The sequence below is a fragment of the Pezoporus occidentalis genome, unplaced genomic scaffold, assembly GCF_034315485.1.
Source record: "Pezoporus occidentalis ecotype Australia unplaced genomic scaffold, CSIRO_AGI_Poc_V1 ctg83, whole genome shotgun sequence".
Taxonomy (NCBI): domain Eukaryota; kingdom Metazoa; phylum Chordata; class Aves; order Psittaciformes; family Psittacidae; genus Pezoporus; species Pezoporus occidentalis.
The window spans coordinates 1,589,800-1,601,859 of NW_026916192.1; the positions used below are offsets into that span (position 1 = coordinate 1,589,800).

General features: G+C 42.0%; 1 protein-coding gene across 3 annotated transcripts in view; it reads right to left on the reverse strand.

Moving 5' to 3' along the window:
• The window catches only part of LOC134156213 (cadherin-4), a 459,282-nt gene that overhangs the window by 48,227 nt on the left and 398,995 nt on the right, over positions 1 to 12,060 (reverse strand). The gene's annotated exons all lie outside the window — the stretch shown is intronic.

Below are 12,060 nucleotides of genomic sequence, written 5' to 3' on the forward strand. Positions count from 1 at the left end.
TTTGGATCAGCAGAATTTACTATTGATGCCTACTTGTGTCTTGCTCAGGGTATGCAGAGCACTTCCCAGGTGGGTATGAAAGCAAAGATCCTCTCCTGAAATACAGGCAGAGTGATGTGCCAAGAACCAGGGAGGGATACAACAAAATCAGTGTGACTCAGAGCAAAACTACACATTACACTCTCTTCCTTAAGGTTTAAGGTGTAATTACAGATGTGAGCTGGGGTGCAAGGAGCAAGCAGATCTGAGGGCACATCAGAGAGCCTGAAGGGTGTGAAGAACCAAACCGAGGCACAACGTTATGCAGGAAAAGTTTTTTGCAAAGCCAAGTGGAGGGACTTTGCTGTGAGGACAGACTGCCTCGATGCTGGATTGTTCCTGCTCTCAGAACACAGCTTAGGCTCTCGAGGGCTGCTCCTTTCCTATGCTGATGTTACAAGCCTGGATAAAATGTCAAACGTCCTTTGAAATCTCCAAAGGCAAGAATCAGGTCTATTAGGTCTCTCCACTCCTATATAAACATTACTGAGGTGCTGTAATTGGCTTAATACTATAATTCTTCCAAGTTGCTAGAATAACAGAGATCTGAATTTCAACTTTACCTTGATTCCAGGACTTAACTGACAGATATTAACCTGCTAAATTGACAACCCATCACATACAGGGATCCATCAGCAACTTGCAACTGGAATATATTATGGAAATGCACTTCCATTATCTCTTGCCACCTTGTACAATAGAACATGAGGGAGAAACTATTGTTAGCCTTTGGTTTTCCTCACACAAAGGGTTGCTGTTCATTACTACGTTCGTAAAGCACTGGGTAATTGAAAAACAGAAATGTCCTTACTAGTGAGTGTAATTTCTATTTCATATTTCGCTTTTCCTTTCGTATTCTCTCTTACAGTCAACATGGGAGGCTGACAGAAGTATTCTCTAACAGGCCAAACCCTTGTGAGCCAAATTAGGTTTAAATCTTAGAAGAGGGGGGGAAATGTTTAAAAAAAGAAAACAAAACCAGGAGCTATCAGATCCCACATAAATGAGAAAATCAGGTCAGAGGCCCACATGAGAGATTCTATTTCAACAGTGCATTTAGATGGCAAAGCCATCTCTAACGTTGCTCACCGCAGTGAGATGGAGACACGTAATTCCCAGTGTTTCTGATGTGATGGCACAGCTGTAACACGTTCGTTATTGTAAGAGCTTCAGTACTTCAGCAGCAACTGCAGGAAAAAAATATGTTCCTTCCTTCCCATCAGCTGAGAGAGCGATAAAACAGCTTCCATTGACAGGGGTGTTTCTGTTTTAGGATTTTTTTCCCCTGCTTTTTGGTGGTTTTCTATTTCACAGCTCACGGATGTGTCCACCGGAGCGAGCTGGGACCATCACGGCAGTGCGCCTCCGGAAAGGGGATGGCAAAGGCAGCTCTGCTTCTGTGCCAGAAGTGATTCCACAGCTCGTGACAGCGTTATCTGAACTCTGAGAACAAGCTGCAGACTGTGGGTAAGGTCACACTCTGTCTGCACTGCACTTTTTCATACCATGACCCAGCCTCTAAACTCCCACTGCCTTCAGCTCCTTTATTCACTTCTCAACCAAAGCATCCCCTGCAAAAATGTATTCTCTCATACAAGAGGGGGTAAGGGACTAGAAAGTCTCATTTAAAAGCTTTGTTAACTTCACAATTTTACTGCTTATTAGATTATACATACTCCGATGACACACACATCTGTGTGTGTGCACACTCACAGACACTGTCTTATTAATCTCAGGTTTACAATAAGGTTCTTTTATTTAATAAAACACCTTTCCTTGAGCATCACAGCAGTGTTAATAAAACCCCACACAAATTCAGAATGATAAATTAAAGTTAAAAGAAAGATTTTATCAATCACATAATACAATGCCAAAAAACAAAATGTCCAGAATTTAGTGATGTACGAATATACCAGCCACAAAGAGCATAAGGATGGGATGAAAGGAAGGATGGCAAAGGAGCATTGCACGCATGCAAGCCCAATCCTAGTGTGAAAATACAAGGAATTATAGGAGATCTCAAATGGATGGAGTGATCAGGTAGGATTTTTAGGGGAATGCACACATCTCAGATAGGTGCTGTACCTCTCAGGATACTGGAGGCAGCGGCAGCAATCAGGGACATATGAAAGGTGAGCTGGTGGTGCAAACTTAAGAGACATCACCAAAGTTGCACTGATTTCCATCTGCTGAACACACAGGTTGTGTTTAGAGCAAAAGTGCAATCTGTCATGGAGAATGGCCTTGATTGTACATAAAGTTGTACAAAACACAGACATGTAAATCATAGACATGTAAACCACGGAAACATTTAGGTCAAAAAGACTTCTAAGACCATCGAGTTCAACTGTAAACGTAAGACTGCCAAGTCCACCAAATAAAGTAGTCTTGAGATTTGTCAAACCTTTAGGCACTCAATTGGCACTCATGTCCAGCTCTGAAAGGCTCCTGTGCGGGCATGCAAGAGTGGTGCTTTTAAGTATTTAGTTTTAGTTTATAACTAATTCAATCTCCAGTGAGATTGGCCCCAGCAGATAAAAACTTAGCGATTTCTTTTGTTTTTTTTCCTGTAGCTAACCTTTTTGCTCTTGTGCATTAAGCTCATTTTATTGAACTATTCAATCAATTTCAACATGTCCTTCCAATTTGTCACAACATCTCCAGGGGCATCTTAGTTTGTTGTCCTAATATTATTAGTATTGTTACAACTATTAAAAAACAAAATAGGCAGCCACATGCCCCCAAGCACAAGAGACATTTTCTTGATGGCATTTTAATCATACAGAATAATTCTTATATTCTCTTTCTTTACAAAGATGACATTTTAGATAGCACAGGGCAGAAACAACAGCATTGCAGTAACATAAAATGGTCCTAACCCAGAGAAAGGAAATGGTTACTGTATGTTTGCTCTGATGGTGATGCTGTGGAACTAAAGAAACGAGCCTCTGCCCCAAGGGGTCCAGGCTAAAAACCCAGCCACAGTGAAGACCCTGGGAGGCCCAGTGGACAGTATTTTTAATAAATCTAACCAACTGTCACACTAGAAGAATGTAAATGTGCTGCTTAATCTCCATCTTGATAAGTGCAGAGCTTTTAGTCTGACCTAAAAGCTAAGAAGGGCCCTTGAAGGAAAAAATTAGGAAGGACAGAATAATTAAAGTAAGTGTGGCAGATCTAATCTGTCTGCTCTTCTGTCAATCATCTGATACACTGCCACAAAGAAATACATTGGCTAAATTCCAGAAGATGGGAATGAGTTGAAGAAATCAGTTAAGCTGATTAATAGGAAGTTGATCAAAAGCTTGGTGGAAAAAGAAGTGCCTTGTACAGGAAGAAGTAACAGGTTGGAAGAAAAGTAACCTGTCAAATAATAGAAACTAGATGTGTACAAAATACAAGAACACGCAGCAAGGGACTAGCAAGAAAACTCTTCTGGAAGCTGGTTTATCAGACACAAGCAAGGAGGACTGGCATCATGTCCCACCAGCTCCCTGCTGCTGAGCAGGTCACACGTACTTCTGGTGAATCCATAGTCTGCAGTATCAGCTTTGAAGATTAGGCAATATTAATTCCCTGTGCCAAGACTAAGGCCTCATCAGGATGCTGTGCACAGTCCAGGTCCCCTGTATTTGCTGCTAAGCAACCCAGATCTGACCAGATGCTGGCAGTGAAGAGCCCATCACAGGAGAAGAGCCTGAAAGAGCTTGGCTTGTTTAGTCTAGCCAAATGAAGGCTGATAGCAGATATGATTGCTGACTATAAATACATCAGGAGGATAAACACTAGGAAGTCAAAGGAGCAATTTAAACTAGAGGACAATGTTGACACAAGAACAAATGGGTCTAAACCGGCCATGAATAAAATTAGTCTGGAAATTAGTAGGTCCTTCACCACTGAAGGAGTGAGATGCTGGAGCAATCTAATACAGGGTCTGAGGAGCAAAAATGTTCAGAAGAATACATTAAATTAGGGATAAAATCCTTTTGGTCTAGGTAGAAATTATGACAAATTGAGCTAAATCAGAACTTGGATTGCTCAGCATTCACTGCGTACAAAAAACTTTTTAGGAAGAAAAAGAATAAAACCCCTTTCAGTACAAACACCACAACACGCCTGTGTGAAAATGGGTTAAGACTTAACACTGATTGATACCAGTGAACCAGCCCATTCTATCCACACAAAGGAGAAGGTGTCTCAAAGAAAATTACAGTTATTGCAGGAGGCTCTTCCCATCAAGAGACAGGCTGGCACGAAAGACAAATCCCTGGCTGAGCTGAGCATGGTCTTGCCAAGAGAGGTAATAAACAAAAGTAAATCATATCCAGAGAGAGAGTCTAAAAAGAACAAAGTATTTCAAAATGAAGTTCTAGTAATGAAGTGCTGTGATCTCAATTTTCAAATGTGCAAACACAGTGTTTTTAGGAATGTGGCTGTTCCTGGTTTACACATGCAATTATTATAAATCACACAGGAGCTGGGTAACTGCATGCTGAAGTCCAGAAACGCAGTAATTATGTGATTAAATTAATCTGCATTACGGACAAAAGGTTTGCAAAATTAGGACCTACATTTTCAAAGCTCTGTACAAATATTGTCCAATTAATTACCACTTCCTGAAAATGTCTGACTAGCTAATTTTAACATTGTGTCTGGTAAAGCAAATAGGATTACCAGGATGTTGCTGTAGGATGTACTGAGTAGGAATCTATTGGTGAAGGAGATAGAAAATCTAAATCCTATTTCCTCCCATGGTTATCCTCCCATCTTCTTTGTATTTATGTGTTTCTGCATCTCCCCTCACTCTTGCAATGCCAATGGGAAGAATATAGGATGTTCTGGATGTTTTCTAAACCGTTTCTTTACATGCTACTGAGGTTTTGATGCTTACTTTCTTTGGTACGAGACTGTTGACAGTGAACACAGAAGTAATAAATATTGTACTAGAGCCAGGAAAGCTGATCTGAAAACAAACAAACAAACTCCCCCCAAACATTCACTAGACTTTAGCAGAAATACTTCTCCCAGAAGATCTAACTAGCCCTCATTTAAACAAAGCTCACAAGCGGATCTTTTAAAGCATTTATCCCTTAATACTCCCTACTTAGCCATAGCTAAATACAAACACAGATTTCCAGAGGAATGCTCAGTGCAGAAGGCAGCTTTCACAGAACAACCAGAGCACCCGACACCTTTCCCAGCTCCCCCTCAGAGACAGCGGTGGTGGTGAGTGAGCTTCAGCCATGTGCCAGAGTCAAGCAGAGCCTTTGATATAACTTGACCTTTTCATTTCTTACACACAGCACAGCATTATGTCATGTATGCAGCATCCTCAGCAGACATCAAACCCTGGGTCTGTGAATCTTAATGCACAAACTGCTGCTGCCTGAGTTAAAAAGACACAGTTCTGCTCCATCTCAACCTCTCTATACAGGACCAGCTACTATCAGAGGCGTTCGTGCTTCTGCTAGGGCAGGGTTGGAACAAGGGAGGAGACCCCAATTTTTAAACTAACTGTGCTTAGTGCTGCACAGTCATGAACAGTAAAGCAAACAGGTTTATCTTCTCCATCTGGCTAGGGTTATATTGACTTTTCTTATAGCACTGCATAGTGTTTCCCATCTGTGGCGATCTGGCATATTAGATTTTATGAGGTACCTGTGATTGCTTTGCTCCTGGGGCAGTGCCTTGGTCTGACTCTAGCAAAGGACAGCTCACCTCCTGCAAACAGGAGGTGTTAGTTAAGCTGGCTTTCTTCCTTAGCAAAGGTGTCAATGTGAAACACCTCAGGCTTTGACAAGCAGGTCAGACCCCCTGAATTCCTGCTACCATCTGAGCAAACCTGCCTTTCATCCAGATATTGACGAACGCCTTCAGCTCAGGAAAGGCCTCACTTCACCACCCACAGCTCCCCAAACCACACCTCGAAGCACATTTTCAGCTCTCCCATGCCATTAAAACTAAGCCCAGCAGCTCACACCAAAGCATTTCAGCATTGCACAGAGAGCTGGAGGCCAGGGAAGCTGGCACACACCAACCAAACACCCATGGGAGATGTTTTGCTGCTGTTCTCAAGGGTTGAAGCATGCTGAAGACCATCCCCAGCTCACACACACTCCACTCTCATGCGTGCTGTACTTAACTGGAGGCTACAGAGGAGGCAGGAGAGGATGACATCTCATGCTAACCCTCTGCCATCATCACTGTGTGCATGACTCAGAAAGGAGGAAAATATTAATCAAGGAGTCTGAAGAGCACTTCTAGGGCTTGCTCTGACTCACTGGGTGTCTTCACCCACACCACCAGGCTGAAAGGGCTGTTCCACAAACCTTCAGAAACCAGCTTAACATATGCCAAGTCTCTCTGAAACAAATAAAGGTTCAGTGGCCACAAGCCAACCCCAGGATTGGCATCTGGCACTGCATCTGTATTGACAATCAGTCTGTAATAGCTTTTCACCTGGCAGCCTGATTAATGACCATCAATTGAACTCTTTAACACTTTCCCAGAGCACCTGAGACTTGTAACCCACCTTATATAAGTAATCTATTTCTCTTTAAAGCTACTCCACTTTCAGATAGTATTTTAATGTGTTACAATTTACACATTTTAACCCATTCAGGACCAGCAGACACATCAACTCTTCCAGCCTCTCCAAGGGTGGGTGTTTAATCTCCCATGCAGGTGTAAATGGGACCTGCTCCAGCTCAGCAGCTATTTTCTCTTCTCTGTAGCAGCTTCTGAAAGCAAAATAGCTTCTGGTGGTGGCTACAACACCCAGCAATAGTGAACTGAACTTTTGTATGAAAGCATGAGGAAGTGCTCTAAAAGTCACCAGGAAGAAAGCGAATATGATCTTTTCATCACAAAGAGGTTATAACATCAAAGAATGCTGGAAAGCCTTTCAGGAGTCACTGTTTGGCCTTTCAGTAGTGTGAGACCAAGCAGTTCAGTGGCTGTTGCCCCTAGTTGCCTTTTTTTCTGTTATTCAGGCAGGGAAAGTGGTGGAAGTGGAAACCTTTCCCAAGGCCATGCTGGGTACAGAGCAGACCCTAGCAGTCACAGTGCAAGCCTTCCACCACCCTGGCTGTGTGCCCCGGGACATACAGGACAGAAAAGTGAACCAAACTGAATTGCTCATCTGCCTAATTTCATTGTGAGAGCCAGGGAGTTGTGAACAGCCAGCTCCAGGAGCTGTGTTACTGACTGAGACTCTCATCTCAGAAAGCGATCTGCTGGTTGTCAGGGATACAAAGTGAAGCTTAGAAATAAATACTCCAACACTAAAAAGCCCAGAAACAAAACCAGACCCCCCCCCCCCCCCCAGCAGAAAAAACAGTAACAATGACCAAGGATCCTGGTGGATCACTCTCATGAGTTTCTTAATGCTAGCGCTAGCAATGCTGTGCATAGGAAGGGCTGTATTCAGCGAGAACAGAGATGCTTTTGAGTGTGACATGCAGCAACCGCATTCATATGACATACATATATATAGAGATATCTGTATTCTGTATTTTTTATAGTGAGTTTTATTCCTGAGGGATCAGACACTGAGCTACCAAGATTTTGAAGAAACACCCAAGCTGAAACCCCACTGTGGTGGAACACATGAAGAATGCCAATGCAGCAACTTCTGCCTGAGGAAAGGCACCCACTGGAAAAAACATCCACTAAAATAGCCAACTGACCCAAAGGCACCATGCAGAAAGTGTACCACGCTCTGAACCCCAGCTGGCCAGCACACACAGCAGAAACATGGTTTGAAGTATGCTATATACAAGGTTAATAGCAAAGTTGGGGCTGTTTAACCTGACACGTGTTCTAGATTTCAAGTTGCAGAGGGGGGGGATTAGAGGTCACAAAATCTTTTAGCTTATGTTTGAGCACACACATTTGTCAAAACCTGCATGTAGTTGCTTAAAGAAATGTTAAGCCCAAAGAATTGTTTTCGTATCTGAAATAGTGCTTTAAAATTGTCCTCATTCCCTATAGCTCATTCAAAACATAAACAGGACTTCAATACTTCAGGCTGTGGTAGTATTTTCCAGTTTCAGGAAGTTTTATAACATGAACATAACATTTGTTGGGATTATTTTGGGTTGGGGTGTTTTTTCTGACAAAAAGAACACCAAGCCTGGAGCAAACAGAAAAAAAGGACTGGGCTGTCTTCAGAAGACACATATGAAAAGAAAAACACCATCAAAAAGAGGCCAATGTTCTGAAGCATTTCTTTTCTAGTCTTAAAATGTTTCACATTCTGATGCTGCCACTGAGGAACCTTATAGATTTTTTCCATGCACCGCCTACTGAAGCTCTTCAGGTGCTATGGACTGACTTCAAAATTATTAATGGAATTACTATCAAAATTATTGTCAGAACTCTGCTGTAACAGTGTCTCTGTCCTTGGATAGTATCAACTTTGCTGTTTAGAAAGACTGACAGTTAATAAGCCTCTCATAGGTTCTCTCATCTAAGGCCAAAATTAGAACCACAGAATCATTAGAAATGGGTTACACCTCACTCTTCAGTGATACCAACTGCAGATTAGACAAAGTCCACAAGGAAGCAGGAGGGAAATGAATTACATGCTTCTGATTGTCCCCACTTCTAGACATGCAAGGGGGTGGCAGTGAGCTGGTATGAGCTACAAATACATTTCATTTAAAAAAAAAGAGATATGACAAATATATTGTACAATGTATTTTGATTCTGACTACAGCCACCGAGTGGGTGCCAAAACAGAGCAGGGTTGTGATTAAGGCTGCGGGCTGCAGTTCAGAAGACCTGGATTTTGTCTGCATTTCCCAAACACTCCCCAAGTGACCTTTAGTAGGTCATTTAATTTTTTCCGTGCCTCTAAGAAATTGAAAATAACACTTCAAGATGAAATTAAACCACTTTCTTATCTCACAGTGATATCGTGAGAATAAAAATCCATTAGCTTGCTGAAGCATTCAGCCACTCTGATGAGGAGGGCTGCAGAAGTACCCATCTCCAGCACCCTCCCCTCTGGTGGCATCTGCACTGGGTACTGGTGCAGAAGTTGTCATTCTTCGGCATCTTTGCAGAATCAAGAAGCAACTCTGACCCATCAGATGCTGCTCTCAATTCCCATCAAGACTTTGCAGGCTTTATGCCCCAAAGATGCCAGGTCATCTAGCAAAGCACTTAAAAGGGGGCCTGCGGAATAAGCCTTCTAACGTTTGGCTGAGGCAATTTTTGTAAAACCATGAAATTACATTTGCTTTCCTTGGGCAGGAAGAGATGAGCTATAGTTCAATGCCTAGGTGGTCACACAGCAGCCATTGCTGCTGAGAGGTGCCCTTTGGTAAATATGCCAGCACTAAATTGATGCTGCTTCCAGGCTGTGTCTGCCACTCTCTGACAAAAGGAATGAGTGTTGAGAGACAGAAAAAGTCCAAAAACCCCAGGCAGACCACAGAGAAGGGAAAGTAAATAGCAATCTGAGAAACAATTCTTAAAGTGAAAAAATGACCTTCATTGGATTTGCGCAAACTAAATTCTTCCTACAGTGAGTAACTTCTTGGTGATTACCCAAAGGCCAGGCTTTAGGAGAAAAAAAAAATCCTAGTTATGTCCATTGCACTCTTATAATCCACAAAACCTTTGCTGTCAAATGCTGCCAGAGCAATTTAATAAACAGGGAGAATGCCTTAATATATTCTGAAACCTGAAAACCACCCATCATTAGCCCCACATGCTGTTTTCCTACTTTCTGTGCTTTAAGCCATTTAGCTGTTACAGCTCTTTTTCTTGTAAGTCTGACTTCTGTTTTCATCAGCCTGATTTGTTTTCTGGTATATCTCGCTTGATTAAAAAGAGGAAGAAAAGCCTTTCACAATTCAGGTAAAACTACCTTCTTCTTTAAGCTCTGTCGAGCTGGAAGCTTGAAAAAGATCATCAAGAAGATCAGTGTAGGTGAATAAATATTCATAATATTGCTCATTATTTATACTTGGACTCATTTTTGCAGATAGGCTTGAAATTCCACACTCACGACACCATTGCTATAGTCAGACTTCTTTTTTATTCTTAGGAGCATGAGGTTTTCTAAATCCTACCAATGCAGCAATTAAAAAAAAATCAATGTAATATATTCAACATAATATATGCAAACCATTTCCTCTAATCCTATGCATATACACATGGTGAGTACAGCACAAAGATCCTGGATTTTAAAACTAATGGCAGTCAGGAGCACAATACAAGTCCTGGGAATCTGTACTGTGTTGACTGTATGGTCTAGATGAAATAAACTAACTTGGTGTCATTTGTTATCCATTGATAGGAATTATGTTAAGAAAATAGCTTGGCTAAGTCTTTGCTACCTGTGTATCATCTATGCCTTCACCATTATAAATTGAAGGAAACATCCAAACACTGAAGGAGCAGGGTATAGTCAGAAAAGACACTAATTTAGATTTAGCAGACTAAAAGGTTAGTGGAGAATAGTCAAATAACTGAGAAGAGAGCAATGCAAGAATCTCCTTATTGTATTTCACTTAAAAGCTGTGTTACCCAGTATGGATAGGGTCATGTTGTGTCGATCCGCTGAGAGTGTGATTGACAGAGTTACTGGAAAAGAAACTCAACTTGGTTGTGAAGTTAGAAATACTAATGGGGGCTTCTGTCAAAACCAGCAAATTGCTTTGTTTCCCTGGCTATGCTCTTCCAGGTGCTGTACACAAATACTACAGACACAATCAACTGGCCAGGTTAAGTCAGTGTAGACTTGGCTGGAAGACCAACCCCTCATTCAAAAGCCATCACGGGTACCTTGTATGCACCACTAATGTTTGGTCTGCTAGACCAGCACCGGTCATCGAGCAACATGGGATATACAGCAAAAAGTCCTGCCTGCCTCCTCCATTGCCCTCCTCTCCAAACTTTGACTCTCAAACTTAGTTTTGGTGATGATGTCTGCATCTTTTGGGTTCAATTGCACTCAAAGACTCAGCTGAGAGACACTGCAATGAGGCATGAAACACAACTTCTGGTCACTCAGAAGCATTGCAAATGCCTTTTGAAGGAAGTGATGCCAACTTGACAGAAGCCCAGCTTCAGTGGCACTTCACCATCCTCCAGCATATGTGTTTTCTGCTTTGGAGAGTAAAGACCTGTACAACTCAATATAGTGCCTGCTGAGAAGGCTTCAGACGAGAGATAACAGTGGGGAAGTGAGGAACAGGAATGAATGACTTCATGATAAACTGAAAAACTGCTGATAAAGTAAAAGACTGAGAAGCCAGGCTGGCAGAGTGCCACTGTGAGAATTCGCTGTGATGAGCAGGGATGTTTTCCTTCCCATACTGGGCCTGTCAGCTTTAATCAGATCTCCGTTAGCAGAATCACTGTATGTCCAGGTGAGACTACAAAGAGAGCAATCATCATCCAGGAAACAAATTGCTCATGTCAGCAACAGGAGGAGAAGGTCTGGTCAGAGTAGTTTTGTAGAAAGTGCTCCAGAAGAAGCATATTAATATTCAAAGTGGGAAATGTAAATGCCATGTTTATTAATTTCAAAGAGGAGGGGGTCAACCAAGAAGAATTTCTGATAATCATAAGATTTCCCAACTGTACAGGGTGACCTTTGTCAGAGCAACTTGGGCCCTTTCTTGGGACCGCCTGTAAAATGAGGCTGGAGCAGTAGCCACGAGCCATTTCAATAATTGAAGGCACAATTTAATTTTCTTAGATCAGAGCCTTAATCAAGCAGCATTTAATTTCTATGCTTTTTGTCATCTAAGGGATCTTTGCAAGTGTCAAAGGCCTTTAAGTGACCAGGAGCAGGTTCTACCTTACCAAGGGAAACTTTATAAAGGAGTGAGCACCACTGAAACCCCCTCGACAACCTCCCAGGTTCCTGTAACACGGAATTAACTTCAAATTGCCACAAGGCATGAAAGAAGAACTTGTCAACCACCTTTATGTGATGAAATGCAATTTTTGCAGCTATAAAATTGGAGGAATATAGCAGTTTCTTGGCTATTAGCTGCAAGA